Below are 23,042 nucleotides of genomic sequence, written 5' to 3'. Positions count from 1 at the left end.
AACACCAGTCAGAAGCCAAAGCTTCTGAGCCAACTGATCCCAGGAAACATAGCTGAAAGAGTCATATTCTGGGCTACAGAGAAGTGGAAGGGATGGGAGAGGCAAAATTTAATCTAAGGGCAAACAGACTGGGACTTGGGGAGATCTTGGCTTGGTAGAGAGCCAGGACAAGACATTACCTAGGGTGGCTATACGGGCAGAAGAAATAAATGCTAAGGGATCTAAAGGTTCAGGTCCATTCAAAGCAGCAGAGTCTGGGCACTATTCTGGGGGTCAGAGCTAGGACAATCAGAACATTTCTATTGAGAGAGTCTAGGTTTATCAGAAGAAAAGGGACTTTTCCACTGGGTGGTCTTCTCATCTCACCTTAGCAGCAAGACAGGCATTTCTGAATAGAAATATCCAAGCTCACATATCAAAGAGTTTATGCCTCAGCGGAACAGTGCCTGGTACACCCACCCTCTCCTCCTTATTTCTAGTTTCTATCTATGGTCTATATGGAACGTCTGGTAGCTCTCACCGCCAGTGTAGTTGGAATATAGCAGAAAGCTGTGATTGGATCCTGTGGGGAAATTAAAACATAAGGAACCAACAATTATATTAACTGAATAAAAAAAATTAGAGCAGATGTGCCTTTGCAATTGTTTATTTTTTATGGAGACACAAACCCAGTTCACATTCTCAGACTTCCTTTTGGACAATTAAGATTGTGGATTTGGAGTCAAGCGATGACTAAAGAATTTGAATGGTTTCTTTCAAGGTATAAAGCTCTTCAAGAGCCAGCATGTAATGAAATTTGTGATGTGAGCATAAAACTAAATAAATGACTATTATAAAAGTCATAGTCTTCATGGGACTGCATAAATTCACACCATAGAGAGTTGTCTAAAGGGATTTGCACTACTCCACTCAACATAGACTTGAAAGGCCTCTTGCTTGGTCTCCACTTGGCAGCCAATCCAGAGGTCCTAGCCACAAGAAGACAGGCTGCATGGTTCAAACACCTGGCCACCCACCTTTCCAGGAACATGGAGGACTTTTGATGTGGTGATTAAGACCTGGCTCATATAACATTTTCTTATGGTGAACTTGATTTTAGCTTCATTTCTTGCTTAACCAGCTCTTTTGTTTCAGACAGATGTAACCTTTCCTTTTGCTTCCCAACTAAGGACATGTGAGGTATTCCAGATAACTTTTGTAGATCCATCACTGGTTTCTTGGCAGCCTTGTTTTTAAAAATCTACATATTGCTTTTCTGGTTCAATCCATCACTCTACACTTGAAAAGGTCATGGTTTGCTCATCAGGAAACTTTGGAGAAATCTTTTGCTATGATTTATCTTATGTTACATGCCCTGATAGAGATTCTCAGGAAGCAAGGCCCATTAGTTCCTTGTAAGGTCATTCCCCTAAAGTCCAGCACAAAATGAGTACCAATTGTGCATGCTTGAGATTGAAGCATTCTCGTGGATCATTTAAAGGGAATCAAGGGAATAAGTGGTTTCTATGTGGTGACTCATATGAGTTAGACAGGTGATGTATGGGATAGAGTGTCCCTTTGGAAGTGCTAGCATGTTAATGATAGCTCCTATTTTTAAATCTCCTCTAATATTTAGTATAAACAGTCCTAAAATATTTAATATTTTATTTTCTGATATTCATAATCTATGGTTGTTTAAAACCCTTTGGTATGTTATAAGCAAATGTCTGTCCTTTGACCCCTGAGCTTCTTACTGACATGAGAAATTAAAGCATGTCTATTTATTATATTTTAAAATCACAGTATTTGAAAGTAATAATCAGTGACTTTCCAAGTAATTATATCTGCAGTATTTAACACTGGACTGTGTTTAGTTGAATGGCCTGGCAGTTTGGGAGAAAAAGGTAAGACTATGAAGTCAAATAACCTGTTTTCATATCTGGGAAGACATTTTGAGTGAGACAAGTTTTAGTTATATGATGTCTGTGTTGTAAGGACCGAATCAGATAGAATAGAAAGCATTTATGATACACATTCAGTTATAAAACCTCATTATTTTCCCATTTTTAAAAATCTTAACCACCTAAAATATGTCAAGTGTGTATCTACCATTCTCTCTAAATATATTCTTACTTCAATGTTAACTTCAGCCAAGATCACTTATCTAAGAACTATGTATAAGGCCCTACTTGATTGCTGGGAATGTAACACTGAACAAGATAGAAAATTCTACCCCTGGACTTGCCGCATCCATGTAAGTGAGTCTTCTGGAATTAAGTTCTGCTGGCAGATGGAAACCTCTGGTTGACTATAGAGGAAAAGCTTCTAAGGTAACAGTATAAAATCAAGTTCAGGTGTGTGTGATATCTTGAGTACATTCCTGCTCTGGCCTTGTGTCCTGAGCAGTTTTCCTATTTGCACAGGTTGATTTGTCCTGCTCTCTATAGACTCTGTCTCCAAGTCCCACTTGACACAGGGTGTGAAGTTGTGAGGCTTGTAGCACTTCACTCCATCTCAAATCTGTAGTAAGGGCCCCAACACAAGGAACTAGAACTGGACCTTGACTATTGGGCTCACACCACCTGTGTCAATAGGCCACATAAATAACAAATGAAGGACTGAGGAAAGAAATGGAAGGGAAGAGGATTACCAGGTCGCTGGGCCTGGTGAGGGCTCTGGACCTCACGCGAGCAGTGTCTTTGAGATGCTTCTGGGTCCTCACTCATGCGCTAGTAACACTGTTGTTCCTGTTTACCATACAAACCAGAGCGTATAAGCCTTTTGTTGTTACCTTTATATTTGCAATTTTTGGGTTAGTGCTGCTTTCTTAGACATGACACTGGCTGAATCTGTTCATAAATGGTGCTTAGAGCTGATCATTTTCAAAAATACATGTTTTTAAATTACCTAATTATAAGAACATTTTACTGGTAAGTTTTCAGATTAGGTTTCACATTAGAAATATGATTTGGCCTTATAAATGATAGAGAAAATTCATTCTTAATTATTCCGAGATAACTAAAAATTATGTTGTTATTTATGCTTGGTAAATGAAATATAAGGGGAAGTATTTTTTTCTTCTCTAATAACATAAATTATTTGAATTAGATTTTGAAGTAGGCTTAGTGGCATCACCTTGGTTGGTTTATTGATAATATTCTCCCAAACTGATAATTCTGACTACTCTCCTCTGGAGGAAATAATTTGACTCTGTATTCTCATTTCCCTTACTCTTGAAAACAACCTGGTGTCACAGAATAAGGATTGGACTAATGTTTGGAAACTTGTATTTTTAGTCTGTCTTGCGATATTTACTCATAGAAAATATATAAAGCTCTTTGATTTAAATTTCCCCATTGGTAAGATGGAGTTAATAATACAGACTCATACAACTCACAGAGTCTCAAATGGCAGAGTAGATCTAAAATAGTTAAAACTGCCAATTATGATACAAATGATATAAATGCAAGGTGTTATAATTACAAGGCTCTGGTCTATTACGAAATAACACATACATATGGAAAAATATCCATAGAAGTACACTGTGCAAACTTCCTCTGCTTGCTGTTCCCCAGTTCCTCAGGTCCTCAATTTCACTTCTCAGAGGCAGCTGCTATTCCTGATGCGTTCTGGAAACCCCCGGGGGTGCTGACATTGGGGGAGATTTTACTAAGCATGTTTAATAGGCCTACGGCCTACTTCCTAGGAAACTACATTTTTATTTTTACTAGAACATATTTTTCACTGTGTGCTATTGCTCAAGATTTAAGGAATACAGCTTAATCATTTTTCTTGTTTCAAACAGAAAAGAGTAGAAATCCGCATGCTGTTAGCTTGCTGAACCAGTGTGTTTCCCAGATAAGTGCTGAAGTTCATGAGATACCACCTAAAGGGATGGAAATAATGCTGCACAGGAATATGGCCTTTCAGCAACAGACACAATTTCACACCACACATTATTACTTCTTGTAAAAGCTCTTGCTCCCCTTTCTCATCTCCAGATCACTGGATGACAGCTCTGGCAGAAACAAATAGCAGGTGGGATGACATGTATTTGTGGATTTTAGGTTATAGTTTGGCTTTAACATATTGCCATGTCTCTTTTTCCAGACTTGCCTTCCTTTTGGAGGCTCAACACCTCTTCTTAACATAATGATTAGATTCAAGACCTGCAATTCAGTCAAGATGTAGTCACGGGTCAGCGTACTCCTATTATCACAGCTGGGGCTGCAATCCCATGTTGCCTGTTCCAGAACAGCGAGTGTATTCATCTCAGCTGTGCCATCCTGGGCAATGTCAAACACTCCGCATTCTTTCCCAAGTTGCTGGTCTCTTAGGTTTCTTTGTTTTTTATTATTTCAGGGCCCATGAGGGTTGTGTCAAATGTCTCTGAGCTCTTTACCCCTTTAATTTGTCCTTATTTGCCTTAGAGGTCAATTCTAAATGGATATGATCCTAACAGCTGAAAAACAGAATATGAAGGGGCCAGGAGTAGGGGCATGGAGAGGGAAAGTTTGAAAGGGCAACATATCCAGCTAGTTTTCACCTATCTATAGGTAAGAGGAGATCATATTCATCATTATTACTCATAAAATTCTACCTTGAATAATGAAGAAAGCATCTCTTAAAAGTGTTAATGTATCTTAAGGCTAACAGATATACTTGCTAAGGATTTGGCCATTGAAAACTAGTTCAGCCTAGGAAAAAAAAAATAATTTGTATTGATTAGTACTCAAAGAGAAAACATGACACAAATAATGAGGAATGAAAAACCCTCTAGGCACTCAAATGGACTTAGAAGTCTTAAGAGTTGCAGGTATTGGCTCAAGATAATGCTTTGCTAAAGTATTATGTTCCTTTTCTTAAGGATTAATATTGTGAAATAATCAGGTGATAAGAGAATTCCCAGTAGAAAAAAGTTAACAGGGGTGCCTGAGTGGCTCAGTCAGTTAAGTATCTGCCTTTAGCTCAGATCATGATCCTAGGGTCCTAGGATTGAGTCCAGAGTCTGGCTCCCTGCTCAGTAGGGAGTAGGCTTCTCCCTCTCCCTCTCCCTCTCCCTCTGCCCCTCCCCCTGCTCTCTCTCTCTCTCTCTCTCAAACAAACAAAATCTTTTTTAAAAAAAGGTTAACACATAATGGGCACAAAATAGGATTGAAAGTCTAAGGTCTTTAGTGAATCTATGAGTAATTCTTCGGTTTATGAAAACCAATAAAACAGCACAGTGATTACAAAATCACTTCACGTGTCTTAAATTACTGCACGCAGTATGACTGACTTCTGTTTATTATCCAACGATTGCTAGGAAATTTGACTCCTTCAGTTTCAAAAATATGACTGAAATTAATTTTGCCTTGATACAGACACTGTGTACACTGAATCAAAGTGTGCTTCTTTTCTTCTAGTCACATGTTCAAATGTTCATTGCCAAAGTGATTTCATAAATTGATAGGATGACTCCTTTCCTCTCTACTTGTCTGGTGTTATCTTGGCATCAGACATACACTAACTCAGAATCTTGAGGAGTAGTGGTATGGTTGAGTAGCTATTTCTCAGTCCTCTTCTGGAATAGATAGGGTTGTATTGCTTTAGTTCTACTGCGATGAACTTCAGGCCCTCCTGCCACAGACACTGGTGTAGAAATTAAGGAATAGGATTATTGTGCTTGAGCATCATTTTTTCTTTTTCAAAGATGTACTCCAAATATCTTTATACTTACTCATTCTCATCCATTGAATGCTAGCTACCTCCCTATTTTCTTTCCAACTTCCATCTAGTTTCTTGGTTTCAAAACTGTCTCAAAGTAACTAAAATTGTGTATATACTTCAAAAGATAGTGCTGTAATTGTATAAATTGATAACATATGCAAGCTTAACAGTGATTTGTGAAAAATATATGAAAATAATGGTAATGATAAAACATTTATTTAGTGCTTACCCTTTGCCAGGCACATATTACCCCCTTAATTGTTCCAATAATCCAGTATGGTAGGTAACACTTTTATCTTGGCTTTGTAAAGAGGTTGGGTAATTTATCAGGGCTACACAGATAGTAAGTAGGGCGCTAGAACCCAAAAACTCCTACTGTAAGGACAATGTTGCATTGTGCTGCTGACCTGTATATTGAGGATATCAAATTGTGTGGGATATAAATATGTAATATTTTTATCTGTAAATAACTGCTACCAACTATGCTAGGTTGAATGCCCTTACACTTAATAATGCCATTAGATTATATAAATTCTAGTAATTTGTTCAGAATTACCTTATTTTGTTATTTAGAGCTCTGTTCTGATGGTTTTCTTATTGAGGTAGTGTGTGTGTGTGTGTGTGTGTGTGTGTGTGTGTATTAAGTGTCAGCTCAGTAGATTTTTATATATGTACAAAGTAAGGAACTACCACCTGGATCAAGATATAGAACATTTTCAGCACCACAATTAGGTTCCTTCCCAGCCAATAGCTCTCCCTCCAAGGTCGTTGCTATTCTCATTTCAATAATCACCGGTTAGTTTTGCCAGATTTTGAACATAATGTAAATGGAATCATAACGTATATGTTTTGTAGTGCCTGGCTTCTGTCAGGCAACACTGAACCTGTGAATAATCTGTGTCGTCGTGTGAAACAGTAGTTAGTTCCTTTATATTCTACTGTTTGAGGATACCATTTCTTACTTATTCGTTCTCCTGTCAACAGACATTTGTGTTGACTCAGTTTTTGGCTATTGTGAATAAACCTGCTGTAAACATTTTTGTAGATGTTTTCTGGTGGACACGCATTCATTTTTCATGCATACATAGCCAGGAATGGAATTCCCATGGGTCATAATGTAGGTATATGTTTAAGCTTTAGTATATACTGCCAACAGTTTTCCCAAATGGTCAAACCAGGTCTAATGATGTTTCCATTAGAAACACGTTAGAGGGGCAGCCCGGGTGGCTCAGCGGTTTTGCGCCGCCTTCAGCCCAGGCCCTGATCCTGGAGACCCGGGATCGAGTCCCACATCAGGCTCCCTGCATGAAGCCTGCTTCTCCCTCTGCCTCTCTCTCTCTCTGTGTGTCTCATGAATAAATAATAAAATCTTTAAAAAAAAAAAAAAGATAATAAAATTAAAAAAAATCTTTTTAAAAAAAAGCACATTAGAGTTTCTATTGTTTTCCATTTGCAACCATACATGGAATTAACAGTTCTTTTCATGTTATTCTTGTGGGTGCGTAGTGGTATCTCATGGAAGCTTTAATTTGCATTTCCCTTGTAAATAATGAAGATGACTTCTTTTTGTATACTTACTGAGCATTTTAGTAACTGCTTTACTGAAACATATTAAAATGCTCAAGTTCTTTGTACAGTTAAAACATTGAGTGTCCAATTGATTTAGGAGCATATATGCTCTACATATAAAGATAGACCTTTCTGTGTGTTTTAGATATTCTAGTTCTTTATATATTCAAGAATGTGTACTGTGAATATCTTTTTTAAGTCTGTGGCTAGCCCTTTCTTTCTTTTAGTGTTTTGAGTGAATAGAAGTTTCTAATTTTAGTGCAGTCTAATTTATTAGTTTTTTATGTGTAGTGTTTTTTGTTCCTGTTTAACAAATTTTGGCCTACCCAAAGGACATGAATATGTTTCCCCCTGCAACTTTTTCTACAAAAGAGTTTCCCAAACTTGGTCTATGGAGACTGTAATATGTTAGTAATTTGTTTAGAGACCTAATAGATTAAAAGAAACCCCTAACAATTCTGTTTATTAAGCAGGTAGATCCAAACAACTTAATAAGGATTTATATCCTAAAGCAGGGTTGATGTTTGAAAAAATAATAGAAATTAAATAAAAGAAAAATAGTATTTTAACTTTATTCTTAACCACCATTAGTTTGTAATGGGATATATGTGTATTACACTATACAACTTCTCAAATCTTGGAATCTTGGAATTGGATTGGAGACCAAAAGCTTCATAACCTTTTCCATGTTAATTCTTGAACAGGAATTTTTCTAATAGCTACCACTAAACACCTAGTTTTGCAAAGATACATATGGAATGAAATACAGCATCATGTAATATTGAAAGTGTTTATGACCTTGAGCTGGTAGTTTGGAAAGAGTCTAATAGAAGTTTATATTGCTGTGTTTGTCTCACAAATGTAAAATATCCTACGGTACGCTTTGAGTCTGCTATAGCTCCCTAAGGTGCCTTGGCACACAGTTTGATTCTAGGTTTACTATTTGACCTTTCACATTTAGGTTTACAATCCATCTCTAATTTTTTACATAATGTGAGACAGGTATTGAAGTTCTTTTTCATCCTGCCACGCAGTTTGCCTCAATACCATTGTTTGTCATAGATCAAGTAACCTTATAAATATGGGCCTATTTCAGGGCTTTCTTCTGTTCCATTGGTTTAGTTACTGGTACTGGCACCAACACTATGCTGGGTTAATTACTACAGCTTCATAGAAAGTCTGTAAGTCTGAAAGTATAAATTTTCCATCCTTGTTCCTCTTTAAGATTGTCCCAATTATTTTTGGTACTTTATATACATTTTAGGATTGGTTTGGGGTATTTCTCTGAGGAACTCCTCTTCTTCCAGTGCAGTTAGACTTGTCTGTTACTGTTATGGTCCAAAGTGTAGGTCTGGGGAAAAGCAGGGGAGACTCACCTGCTCTTTCATATACCTGCTTTCTCCCTTTCTTGGTGATAGCCCTATGTCTTCACTGTGTTTGAGGGGAATGTAGGAAGAATGAAAATGAAGAAAGAAATCTCCTTGGTTGACCAAGAAGGATGCAGTCTTCTCTTGGGTGGGTTGCTGCTTTTTTCTCATTTCCGAGTAAGTATTGATTGGACTTTGAGGCATCTAAGTGGAAGATATTTAAATGCTGGTTCTCTCATGGGGGCATGAACTTTTCAGAGAGGGTCAGATGAGGATCTCCTCACTGCATAGTTAAGATCTGACATTTTCTAACTTCCTTCTACCTCTACACAGCCTGTTTCTCTTTCTTCCTTACCCATTTCCCACATACCACTATCACCTTCTTGGTGCCAAGGTTCTTTATGTAAAGGAACATCCTGAGTGGAGTACTGGCAAGAAGGCTCAGACTCAGCTATTTTGTGTGACTATATCTTACTCATAGAGACCTCACATTTTTAAAAAGATTTTATTTATTTGACAGAGAGAGAGAGAGAGAGTGAAAGAGCACAGGCAAGGGGAGTGGCAGGCTGAGGGAGAGGGAAAAGCAGGCTCCCTGATGAGCAGGAAGCCCAGTATGAGTTTAGATCCCAGGATGCTGAAATCATGACCTGAGCTGAAGGCAGGTCTGAATCACTCAGATACCCCGAGAACACATATTTTCCTGTCATCTCCATTTATTTTCTTAGATTCTTTTCTCACTCTTGATAATGTAGGGGATGACTGGTGAGTACCCTAGCTGAGCGACATGTAACCAGAGATTTAAGTGCCAGTCTCTTCTCTTGGAGTCCTCTCCTTGCAATGGAATAAAGGGGAGAGTTCCTCTATAATCCCCCTTTTTCCCCTAACAATCCCTCTAGCTAGAAATTCATTTCTTCTTTATACAGTGGTTGTAGTTGTTGGACCATTCTGTATTGGAGCTTCTCAGTAAACTAGGCAAGACTGGCCCTAACTATTGGCAAATTGTTAGGAGAATCTGAACTCTGCATGTGTGGTGATTAGTAACTCTGGTTTTTGGTTTGAAGCTGTGGCTGCCTGTTCCCCTCACAAACAACAATGGCAATGGCAACTAATAATTCCATGGCCTACTTTTACATCAATTTTTGTTCCAAAATCTAAAAGACCTAAAGATCTCTCCTATACTTTAAAAACTGCTAATCTATTTTTAATAATTTCCCTTTGTTTTAGCATATAATTAATGTAGTTACTAATGAGATCAAGACTCTCAAATTCAACAAACATTAATAAGCATTTATATAAATGTGTTGAACACTGTTTCAAGTTCTAGATCTATCCATCAAAAAATCTGATTTAATCCAAATAAAATTGGGAGTTAGGCATTATTATTTTAGCTGAAAAATAAAATAAGACTGAGAATACTGGTGTTCAAGAGACCCAGTTAGTTTGTTATTGAAATAGACTTTTCTTAAAAGTAAGTAAGTTTTCATGAGTACTAGAATCAAAATGTTAGATGTGCATCCATCTGGAAAGGCAACTCAAAAGCAGATGCCCCCTTGATGCATCAATTGTCATCTTCTTCTATAAAAGAAAGCATATTAAATCTTGGAAGTCTGAGATGATTGAATTTCAACCAAAAGTGATTTTTCATTGGATGCTCTAGAGAATACCATTATGAGGTCAACACTAGAACAGTAAGTCACTTTCATATTCCTTGAAATACTTGTTTCTTTGATCTAAAGAAACAAGGAGAGATAGTATTAGAGATAAATGCGGGAAAATGACAGAATGAAAACACTCAGTTTACTTCATTTAGCTTGGTGACTTAGAAAAGTTAGGAGGAATTTCTAAGAATGTATAGTTCTCATGAATTGATTATATGAAAATTTGCAGGTGTTTGGGAAATCTGACAATAAACAAATTTAGAAGAAATGAAATCATAGTTTCCTTAGATGTCCAGAAAAGTACAAAGCAATCTATGCTTTCAGATGTTCTTCCTTCCTACCCTCCCTCTTCTTCTCCCCCTCTTCTCCCCCTTTCTTTCTCTCAGAGCAGCAACCAAAAGTTTTTATTAAATGTTCCAGTGTTTCTTCTCAAACTGTTTGGTAATTTTTAAATTGATTTCTATTTTATGTTTGGTATCCAATTTTAACTTTTTGATTATGGCACAGATTGGTGAATACTTTATTCTATTAGAGAATCTTAGAATTTTCACATTTTTGTTTTAATATCATATGTTATAAAAACCCTAGTCAACCTGACCTGAACATGATTTGAAATGTAATCAGTTGAAGCCCATATCTTCTTCATTAAGATGTTGGGCACTTTGTGTTTATATTCATCCCGATGTGTAATTTGGCTTTGCTCTTTGATGCAGTCTGAGTTGTGTTTTATTCACACGATAAAAGCACAGAAATAAATCACGACCTTCATTTTGTCACATAAAGCACATGGCCCATATCATTAGCATTTACAAGGTAAGCCAAAGCCATCTTTTAGATATTAAACAAAAATTGATGAAGAGCCTTTCTCCTGGAATGGGAGAGAAAAGTGCAAATTATGACCAATGAAATTTTCCTTAACTTTTGTTGTTTCTTAATTTGATGATTTGAAGGTAACATAAACCCATACTGATTCTAGACTTTTTTTTCCTAAATCACTTTAAACTATTTTAGTTTAAACTGTAGTTTTCTAAATAGATCACTTCATTTGCATTTTAAATTATTTATAATATTTATTTGTCTATTCTGTGTATTATTTGGGTTAGCTTGGTTAGTAGCCATGATAATTAGAACACTTGGAGAAGAAGGATCTCGAATGAAGAAACTTGCTTCACTCTTCCATTTAGAAAATATTTTAGACTTTCAGATATGGGATGCCCTTACCACTTTTCTGGAAGTTTCCTTTTTTTTTTTTCTCCAAAAAAATAACTTAAATGATTTAGAAATTATGTGTATGGAGAGATTATTACTCTTAATAACTGAACAGAAGGAATTTAATTGAATAACTATTGAAAGAATTAAGATTCTAAATGCAAAACTGTCTTATAAAACTTCTCAGTGAAAGGCAAATCCCTCATCCCATGCAGAAATACAGAATGTGAAGCCAAATGTGTTATCTGTGGAACTATTTCTTTTTCTCCACTTAATCTGATGACTTTAAAATAAAAAAAAATCCTGCTTTATTGGGATACAATTGATTGATATAAGTTTAAAGTGTACAGTGTGGTGATTCGATATACATATGTATTGTGAAATGATTACTACATCAAGGTTAATGAACACATCCATCATCTTATGTAGTTACCATTTCAGGGTTGGTTGTGGTTAAAACTTTTAAGATCTGGAGCACCTGGGGGGGTCAGTGGTTGAGCATCTGTCTGCCTTTGACTCCTGGAGTCCTGGGATCGAGTTCCATATCAGGCTCCCCACAGGAAGCCTGTAAAATGTGCCAGTTTACATTTACACCAATAGTGCACAAATACATTTTCCTCCTTATTCTTACCAGCATTTATCTCTTTTTGATAAGAACTTTTTTTTTTAAAAAGATTTATTTATTTATTCATGAGAGACACAGAGAAAGAGAGGCAGAGACATAGGCAGAGGGAGAAGCAGGCTCTTCACAGGGAGCCTGATGCGGGGCTTGCTGGGATCAAGCTCTGAGCTGGAGGCAGATGCACCCAGGTGTCCCATTGATAGGAACTTTTCTTCTTTCTTTTCTTTCTTTTCTCCCTTCCCTTCCCTTCCCTTCCCTTCCCTTCCCTTCCCTTCCCTTCCCTTCCCTTCCCTTCCCTTCCCTTCCCTTCCCTTCCCTTCCCTTCCCTTCCCTTCCCTTCCCTTCCTCCTTTCCTTTCCTTTCCTTTCCTTTCCTTTCCTTTCCTTTCCTTTCCTTTCCTTTCCTTTCCTTTCCTTTCCTTTCTTTCTTTCTTTTCTTTTCTTCTTTCTCTTTCTTTTCTTTCTTTCTTTCTTTCTTTCTTTCTTTCTCTTTCTTTCTTTCTTTTCTCTTTCTCTCTTTCTCTTCTTTCTTTCTTTTTTAAAAGATCTTATTTATTTATTCATGAGAGAGAGAGACAGAGAGAGACAGAGACACACACAGGCAGAGGGAGAAGCAGGCTCCATGCAGGGAGCCCCACACGGGACTTGATCTTGGGACTTCAGGATCACGCCCTGGGCCGAAGGCAGGCGCCAAACTGTGGAGCCACCCAGGGATCCCCATAAGAACTTTTCTAACAGGTGTCATTTGCATTTCCCTGATGATTAATAATGTTGAGTAACTGTTAGCCATTTTTTAAAATCATCTTCACAAAAATATCTCTTCAGGTTCTTTTGTGTATTTTTTAATTGGATTGTTTCTTGCTTTTGAGTTGTATTCTTAGATATTTTGAATATTTACCTCTATTTAGATATAGGGGTTGCAAATATTTTTTCCTGTTTTGTAGGTGCCTTTCGATTTCTTTGATTGTTCCTTTTGCTGTGCAGAAACTTTTTAGTTTGATGTGGTTCCACATGTTTATGTTTGCTTTTTTTGTCTTGGTTTGTGGCATCTTATAAAAAAAAAAAATCATTGTGGAGGCTAATGTCAGGAAGACTTTTAATTTTCTTCTAGGATTTTTTTGGTTTCAGATATTACATTAAAGTCTTCATTTCATGCTATAAATTATAATGTCTTCTTTAATTTGTAAATTTTTTTTTGTTTTTTTTTTGTTATTTTTGAGCCTTTTTCCTTGTTTTTGTTAGTCTCACTAAGGGTTTCTGGGTTTATTTTTCCAAAGAGCCAACTTCTAGTTTTGTTACTTTTCTCTATTGTTTTCCTGTTTTCTATTTCATTTATTTCTGCTCCAATCTTTATTATTTCCTTTCTTTTAATAATTTTGGGTTTAGTTCGTTTTTCTTTTCCTTGTTCTTTGAGGTATAATGCTAGGGTGTTTATTTGAGATCCTTCCTTTCAGTGTATTCATTCATGACTTTAAACTCTCAGAGAATTACTTTTGTTGCATCTCATAAATTTTTGTATGCTGTGTTTCCACTTTCATTTATCTCAAGATATGTTTCAATGATCCTTTTTGATTTCTTATTTCATCGGTTCAGGTGTGTGTTGTTCAGGAGTGTGTTAATTTTTTTTTTTTTTGGAGTGTGTTAATTTTTATGTATTGTGAATTTTCCACATTTCTTTCTGTTATTTCTAGTTGCACGCCTTTGTTGTTGAAAAAGATACTTGACGTACTTTAATCTTCTTGACTTTGTTGAGACTTGTTCTATGGCCTAACATATGATCTACTTTAGAAATTCTGTGTGTATGGGGCACCTGGCTGACTGTCAGTAGAGCATGCAACTCTTGATCTCAGGGTTGTGAGTTTGAGTACCATGTTGGGTGTAGAAATTATTTAAAACATAAAATCTTAAAAAAAAATTCTTGGTGTTTTTGAGAAGATGTACATCTTTCTGCTATTGGATAGAATGTTCTGGGTATGTCTGTTAATACACTTGGTATATAGTATTATTCAAATCTACTATTCCTTATTCTGTCTGGATGATCTGTCCATTGTTGAGTGTGGAGTATTACTTTCCCATTTATTATTGTACAGCTCTTTATTTCTCCTTCTGGTCTTGTTAATATTTGCTTTCTGTATTTAGGTGTTCTGATATTGTGTGCATAAACATTTACACTTCTTATATTCTCTTGATGAATTGACCTCTTTATTATTAAGTAATAAACCTCTGTCTCTTTTGACCATTTTTACTTTGAAGTTTATTCTTCTGATGTATGTATAGTTCTTCCTGCTTTCTTTTAGTTACCATTTACTTGAAATGCCTTTTAGCATCCCTTTGTTCTCAGTCTATGTCGGTCCTTAAAGTGAGTTTTTTTTTTTTTAGATTTTGTTTATTTATTCATGAGAAATACAAAGAGAGAGGGAGACACTTAGGCAGAAGGAGAAGCAGGCTCCCTGTGGGGAGTCTAATATGGGTCCCCAGGACCATGCCCCAAGCCAAAGGCCCACTTTAACCACTGAGCCACCTACTGGTCCCTAAAGTGAGTGTCTTATAGGCCACAGGTGTATGAACCTTGTTTGTTTACATTCATTCCCTGCCTTTCGTTTAGAGAATTTAATCTATTTGCATTTCAAATAGTCACTGATAGGTAAGGATTTACAATTGCCTTTTTGTAAAATTTTTTGGGACATTTTGTAGATCCTTTACTGCCTGCTTACTTCATTTGTGATTTGATGACTTTTTGTGATAGGATGCTTTGACTCGTTTATCATAATCTTTTGTGTATCGACTACAGGTTTTTCCTTTGTGGTTACCATGAGACATAAACTTTTTTACAGTTATAACATCCTATTAAAACTAATAACACCTTAACTACAATAGCATACAGAAACTTCATATGTTTACTTCTACCCCTCACATTGCAGGTTATTGATGTTCAATTAACATCTTAAAATTATGTAATCAATAACATTATTGTAGTTATAGTAGTTTTTAATATGTTTGGTTTTTAATTTTTAAACTAAATTTCTAAGTTATTATGCAGCATCATTACAATATTAGAAAATCTGATTTTGACACAATAAGTAATTGCAACTCCTGATTCTAGATTGGATCCTATATAGAGGAGAAAAAAATGCTATTAAGTATATTACTGGATCAATTTTAAAGGTAGGAAAATAGAAAATTAGATAAGAGTAATGCAGAAAAGTATTTTATGAATTTACTCACGTTGAAAATTATGCTGAGATTATGTCGAAGAATATTCCTGTTTTTGGAAATATAAACTGAAATGTAAAGACCACAGAATATGCAGCTTAACTACAATTATTTTTTACACACATGGAAAGAGAGAGAAAGAGAGAGAATTGGAGAGACGTATATAAATAGAGAGCTGGAAAATATATGATAAATGGGATAAAATGTTAATGATTGAATCTTATTAAGTGTTTGGGTGTTCTTTACACTATTTTTATTCTTGCAGGATTTCTTTTTTAGGGAAAAAATTTATTTCATGTAATTGATAAAGTCAGGGATGGATTTTAAGAATGATTTTAGATAAATAATATTAATAATTGTTCTTTCTCTTCTGATTCTGCTTTTCTGAGTTCCTGTCATTCTGAGTTAGGTTTACCAGAGAGTTGGTGTCAGTAAGTTTCTTGCAGCATTTCTTGAATCTTGAAATTATTTCTAACTAAAAAACAATAAGTTTCTGACTTGGAATTCTAAGGGATTTCTAAAATATTTAGAAATAGATTTGAAATATTTAGGATACCTAAAAATTAGTTTCCAGTTAAGAAATATGTACATGTACAAGTCTTGAATTATTTATATCATTTAGTTGTATTTTTATGGTATAGAATAAGTAATTAGTAACTATTTAAGCAGATTACTTTCATCGTAATAAAAGTAGTGGTGAAAGGGATAAGCAGAGGGCATGGGGTTCCCAGCAGGAAGTTCAGGTCTCTGAACTTGAATTGGGCATTGATTTTACCCCTACTCAATTCAGAACTCTGGCAAACAAATATTCAATCACAAGTGTGGACACAAAGTTGCAGAACACAAAGCTTTTCAACTGGTAGATAAGTTATCAGCAAATCAAAGATTAATCTGCAACCTTTGAGGACATGAGTTATTTTTGGTTTCAAGAAAATAAAAATTTCTCTTCAACGGGAATTTGTGAGCTTTACTCACAATTTAGTTTTGTGTGACATCTAATTCTTCAAACAAAACAAAACAAATGAAATTTAATATTTAGTAATGGTGATATTCCAAATAGTTTACCCATCTGCCTCTCTCTTTCTCCCTCCATACACACACACACACAAAGGTATGATGATGTTTGTCTGTGCGTGTACGTGTATCAGTATATATATATATGTGTGTGTGTGTGCGTGTGTATAGCACTTCAGTATTGTTTTTCTTTCCTTGGTGTGCAGGCATTATTTATCTTAGCTCCTTATGAATAGACAACAATCAGAATACTGTATAATCTTAGAAAAATTTAGAACTGAATTCACTGCTCCCTTTCCCAGTTGCATTTGTAATTTCACACCTGTACTAGCTTTCTAGTAGATTTCAAGATCATTCACCATTTTTACTTGATCAGTAAAATTTGCCAAACTGCCTGTCCTATCTATAATTTTCTTAATGTTAGGCTTTGAGAACAAAGATGTCCATATGTGTTTATGGATTCCCTTGGAAAGCAAAGCAAGAAGGAAGGTACTAGCAAGGATAGGCAAAGTAAAAAAAAAAAAAAAAAAAAAAAAAAAATTCTTTTCCTACTCTGAGCCTGATTTTATTTTAGTACTTCATAACATGACATTTTAGTTTTCTGAGATATAAAATAATAGAGTGTCTAGCTATTCTAGAGATCATCTTGACTTACACATTCCAAAAATGAAGAAATTGGGATGCCTGGGTGGCTCAGAGGTTGAGCATCTGCCTTCAGCCCAGGGTGTGATCCTGGAGACCCAGGATCCAGTCCCACGTCAGGCTCCCTGCATGGAGCCTGCTTCTCCCTCTGCCTGTGTCTCTGCCTGTCTCTCTCTCTCTGTCTCTCATGAGTAAATAAATAAAATCTTAAAATAAAATAAAAATCCAACCTGTTGTTTTAAAAAAATAACAAAAATGAAGAAATTAGGAACTAGGTGAAAAATTAAGAACAAGCAAGTTGACTGGAGTCACACACCAACCAATATGAAGAGCCACCCCTGAATGCATCCTCTGTGGCAGATGCTATAAACTGGAAACTATACTTTGAGTGAATTTCCACTACATCACTACTGCCTTATTTTCCTTTCTTTTTCTCTTGCCCAAGTGTGATAGAGACTCAGAGGAATGGGGTAGCTGAACTGCTTTGCTAGAACTCGAAGTGCAGAGTAACAACACCTCTTGTGTCAGATTGATGAGGGGAATAGAGGTCTAGCTGAGGACAAGGCACAAGCCTGGGGCAGCCCATTAACAAGTCCTTGAAATAGAGGGACATTCCTCTACAGACTCAACTACCTCGATCTTAAGACTTTGCTAAGGGCAAAAGGCAAACTTAGCCCAACCCCCAGGATCCTTAAGTCTACTTTAACATATAAAAATTCCTTTAGAAATACCCTTTAAACTCCCCAAGGTATGTGTTGGCAATCATCCTCCAAGCACATGGCCCACTGATAAATATCTGAAGGGTCTCATGACGAAGGTTTTATTAGATGGTAATAAATGACCTTTCCCCAACAATAGCTAGCCCCCCTCAAGGTCTTGGAAACCTTGCTTCCAAAATTCCTTAGAGTACACTATCCCCAAACCCCTCCCAACTCCCAGGTGTATAATCACAGGCCTCAGGGCATCAGCTCTTCCTGCCCACAGGTTCTGCCCCATGTTTAAATAAAACCACCATTTTGCACCAAAGATGTCTCAAGAATTCTTGGTTGTCAGCTCAGGACTTCACCCCACCAAACCTCACCTATATTCCAAAACTTCATCAAGACCAAGTAACAGCAGAGTTAGAAAAAAACATAGACCTCACCCATTCCAACTCTGCAATTTTCAGATGAAAAAAGACAATAACAAATATGAAGACCCATAAAAGTTTAATTATTTAATCAAAGTCTCAGAATTAGAAAAAAAAAAAGAAAACATGGGCAAATCACCCTCAATTTGTGCATTTGCTAAAGAAAGACACATATTGGGAAGATTTAAGGTTATATTTTAATAAAATACCTAGTATAGTACTCGACACATGTGAAGCACTCAATGAATATGGGTTTTTATTATGGTTGTAAAAACTGTATCTTGAGTTTTAATTTTATTAATAATATTTATCATTGGCCTAGATGGAAGCAGAACCTAGGTCTCTCAGCTTCTGGTCCAGTACCCTTTTCCTTCTTCCTTGCACTTCTCTTACACCGTGCAGACTCCCACACATGAGATGTATGCCTGAAAGCAGGATCTTCCACAGCAGCAACAATGGAATCGAGAGAGAAAGGGAAGCCTTGTTAGTGCAAGCCGGTACTATAATCAGAGCTGCAGAAATCCTGGAGCAAGAGCCTTGTCACACGTGGTGAGACCTAGTCTCATTTGAAGTTATGATCAAAGTTTTGCATGGTTCATGCTGAGAGGTGGTTTTTTTTTTTCCCCCTTTCTCATGTGCTCCTTGCTTTCGTTTTGCTCAGCTTTAAAACATTTGTTCTATTTACATGAATGTATTCAACAGGCAGATTGTTCTTTGCCTGAGAATTCCTCCCATAAATGCAAATAACATTTCTTAATCTCTCACAGCTGGTTCAAGAAGTATGCCTGATGAATCACCTAGAAGGGATGAAAAAAAAAAAAGGATAAAGGGAAGAAAAACAAATGCAGAACATTATACAACCCTTGAGCAGCCCATTAACTATTTAACTTATGCAAAATATGCACTGCATGAAGTGTTTTAGATGGAAGCCACAAGGCTTTCTCTTGAGCTATAGAAAGACAAGGTGCAGACCTTTGATGCTTTAAAAATGCAGAAAGGCTATGATCACTTGAGATTTCCATGCCAATCTTGTGAAACAAACTTGGGTCAAAATAAAATCTTAAAACCTCCATGTTGAATAGATTAAACCTTTCCCCTGCTGGAGAGACAAGGTATTTTCTTAATATCTGGTACTAAAGCTTCTTGCTTTTGGGGCAGCCTGGGGGGTTCAGTGGTTTAGCGCCACCTTTGGCCCAGGGCGTGATCCTGGAGTCCTGGGATGGAGCCCCACATCAGGCTCCCTGCATGGAGCCTGCTTCTCCCTCTGCCTGTGTCTCTGCCTCTCTCTCCCTCTCTCTGTCTCTCATGAATAAATAAATAAAATATCTAAAAAAAATAAATAAAGCTTCTTGCTTTTGGTGGTACCTAATGCTTTTCTAGGCAAGTTTGGTACTCACAAAAGGCACCAGCAATCCTCAATTTTATTTATCAATGAAAACAGCTACTAGTAAACATTTGTTGCTCTTCCCCTTAGAGAGATGTTAGGAAATTGCTGGAAGCTATAAGCATGCCTGTAAAGCAGGAACCGAAGGGCAGATTGGCACTTCTGGGTTTGCAGAGCAAGGTAACATATACTGTATACATAACTGGAATAAAGAAGAGGCACAGCCTGCTCTCATGGCATTTCCATTCCAATAGATAACCATTCCCAAGGCTAGAAAGAGACCAGCAGCTGGGGGTGAGCAAATTGCAAAAAAAAAAAAAAAAAAAAAAAAAGAGTTTTTATCAAGTGCAAGAGTCAGCAAGGAATCCTGCATGTCTCCATATCTTTCAAAGGGTAACTCTGCACTGGCAAGTGGTCTCCTCCTCCAGAGAGGTCTGAATGTGTGTGGAAAGATATGAGTTAATAGGGAGAGAAAGGAGTTGGCTTTCATGCCACCAAAAGTGGTCGGGAAAAGACAGTAGTTACTGAGAAGAGGGGGAGGAGGAGGCAGGACACAGGATCCACAGACTCCATCTACAGTAGGTGGGATTGGGAAGAGATGACTTTATGCCCCCTTTCATTCCTTGATTCCTTCAGCAAATATTGATCTTCATCCTGTTCCTCCCCTGATTAAAACCCTGCAGTGGTTTTCCTTTATACTAGAGTGTAAAACAAAGTTCTCTCCAGACTCTCATGTCTACGTGATACGGTCCTTACCTACTTCCTCAGCTTCAGCTCATGCCAACTCTCCTTTCGTTCTAGTGTTCAGGCTCACTGCTTTCCTTTCTGAACTGAGCTCATTTCCCTGTAGGAAATGCTGCCCCCTGCCCCTGCCAATGTCTGGTTGCTTCTTGTCTTTCTGGTCTCAGCTTAAATCTCAGCTACTCAGGCCTCCTCTGAAGCCTCTATCTGGAACAGTTATCCTCTGCCCCAGTGTTATCTCTGTCTCAGAGCTCTGCTCATTCCTTCCTGGCTCTCATCACCACACTCTAGCTGCCTTATTATTGGTGTACTTGCTGTGAACCTCTACCTCGAGCTCATACACTCCAGGAGAGCAAGATGACTACCCTGTGCTTTGTGTCAGCCATACCTCTCTCAGCGCCTGGTGCTGGTAGGTGCTCAGCAGTGAATGGGTGCTCCAAGGTTACAGTGGCTTGTTAGGTGAGCAATGGCAGAAGAGGTTGATCAATGAAATCTTTTCTTTCTTTTTTTTTTTTTTTTTTAAGAGTTTAGTTATTTATTCACGAGAGAGAGAGAGAGAGAGAGAGAGAGAGAGAGAGAGAGAGAGAGAGCCTGATGCAGAACTTGATCCCAGGACCCCAGGATCACACCCTAAGCCAAAGACAGACACTCAACCAGTGAACCACCTTGGTGTCCCAAAATCTTTTTATTTTCAAAAGCTACCTGTGACTTTCATTTGTAAGCTTCTTCAGGACCAAGGGCCTGAGGAGGGAATAGGGATTGGAGTCAGGAGAACAATAATACATCAGGATCCCTAAACCCTACAAAGATCTTGCTGGGGAATCCTGATCTGAATGTCTCAGGAGTTATGAAAACAGGTTTTGCCAAATATGGGTTTTCTTGTCATGTGGCCTTTTAGCCTAAGGCCCTTGCAGATTATCTTTTTGTGCTGCTGCTGTTAGACATGGAAGGTTAATGAAGTATGGATTTTCTGGCCCAAGTCCCTAGTGTTTCACTGAGCCTAGGCTAGTGCCTGGGTCACCTTCAACACCACTCTGGGGTGGGAGGCAGTCACAGCAATGTGTCAGCAGAGCCTCTGAGTACCCTACCTCCTTGGGGTACATCGGAGAAGCAAGTGTACTGAATACTAGTTCTTCCTCCTCAGTTCCTGTCGTGCTCCCCTGATGGAGCCATACTCCCTTCCAGAGGGATTCTTCTCCTGCACCTCAGGAGCCTAGATCATTACCTACGTAGCTGAGCCTATAACATTCAGCTAATAGTGGGCAAGCTCAAGGGTCTGAAAAATTTAACAGTACTCCTCCACTCATTCAGAGTTCAAGAACAGACATGCAGATCAGCCTCAAAGTATCCCAAGGTTTCCAAGGTCATTATGCAAAGTAAACTCTAATAGTGATTGCTCTGGCTTTGGTTCTTTTGTAAATTCGGAAAAGGAATAGTTTCTCCGGGGATAATTTCTTATAATGGGGTAGTTTCTTATAATGATTGCTACCTCAGTTCCCTTTTCTGTTTCCTAATTCCAACTCTAACTTAGAGATAGGGGGAGAGTTGAGGTTTATAAACTCCAAGGAAGGTGCTGGGTGAAGTTGATAGAATATAGTGTCATGTCGGTACACCCCTCCTGGCGCAGAGGAAGAGAGTGGCCTCCTTGAGAAGAGAGGGGCCTCTGCGCTGTGAGGCACGTCCTGTGGGCTTGTGACTCAGCTCCTTTGTAACGAAGCCAGTGTGTTGGCAAAAGAACTGATGGTGTCTCTGCTCTGCTGCATTTAGTAAAAATGAATCTGCATAAAGCAGCTCCAAATAAATGCCTCTTTTCTGGGAATGCCTGAAAACTTGCATGATGTGCCAGAGGAATACAAAGCTCTGACTCTTAAAAGCTGAACACTTTCTTTTAAAGTCCCATTTTTTTTTCATGCAGAATTAACAGTATTTCCCACCTGGTCATTTCTCCCACAGCCAGAGAAAATGGCTTTTTTGTTGGAACATGAAAGCCAGTGAGAGCCGCGCACATCACAGAGATAAAGACACTGCACAGTGCCTGAGTAACAGTGAAAGGAACTCCCAGGCTACTTATAAAACATCTCAAACTAGTTTAACATCAGAGTCATAATTTCTATGAAATGCATCTCTTCTGGGTAGGGACTAATAAGCCCAAGGACATCTAATCATGTACACTGTCTAGATAGCTGTGTAAACAGGTGTTTCAGGGCGTTCTCAGCAACTTATTTCCATTGACCTATTAACATAGTTTTTGATCAGGGTAGTCTCCAGGTACTGTAGTGAGAAAGCAGAATTTCAGGTGTTAATTAGGTATGGGGAAAGAAGCCCTGAAGGTTTAGCATTGCCTGATGTAGAGTAAGTGCTTCATAAATGTTAAATACAGTTATTATCGATGTCTTATTGTTTTTATGAGACAATCTACTGGCACTGCAACTGAGGCTCTGTCTTCTCTGAGTTGGGTCTCTTCTGGCTGTTCTCCTTGAAGGAGGTGAAGTTTTTTTTTTCCTTTAGGATAGCATCAGCTGGTCAGAATTATGTTCCCTTAGTGTGTTCTTTTCACAGAAAAACTGCAGTTGCCTCATATGAAGTCCTTCCTTCTCTTTCCTCAATTCTCTGGGATGTATGGGTTGCTATATAGGCATCTTCTAAGTGATTAAAACAAATTGCCTTTTTTTCAATTATCTCGATTAATAATGCCTAATGTCTCAAGACTAATTGTGGAGAGATTTCTATCAGTGTTTTATAAAGTTAAACAGACCAAATAGATTGGATTGGTTTTGATTAACTGAATTAACCTTTTATATTAACTT

At 37.5% G+C, this 23,042-nt stretch overlaps 1 long non-coding RNA gene across 9 annotated transcripts in view; it reads left to right on the top strand.

Annotated features, from left to right (window-relative positions):
* Nucleotides 1-23,042, top strand: part of LOC121489726 — a 541,311-nt gene that overhangs the window by 340,374 nt on the left and 177,895 nt on the right. Inside the window, exon 5 of one of the 9 annotated variants that reach the window (XR_005987406.1) lies at nucleotides 2,130-5,005. The exons of the other annotated variants lie outside the window; for them this stretch is intronic. This is a non-coding gene — a long non-coding RNA (uncharacterized LOC121489726). Of the gene's footprint in view, nucleotides 1-2,129; nucleotides 5,006-23,042 lie in introns of those variants that run through there. 9 annotated transcript variants of the gene reach the window in all.

The sequence above is a fragment of the Vulpes lagopus genome, chromosome 4 (genome assembly GCF_018345385.1).
Source record: "Vulpes lagopus strain Blue_001 chromosome 4, ASM1834538v1, whole genome shotgun sequence".
In the NCBI taxonomy this organism is placed as follows: domain Eukaryota; kingdom Metazoa; phylum Chordata; class Mammalia; order Carnivora; family Canidae; genus Vulpes; species Vulpes lagopus.
The sequence above is the reverse complement of the archived record's forward strand: the minus strand, read 5'-3'. Positions and strand labels throughout refer to the sequence as shown.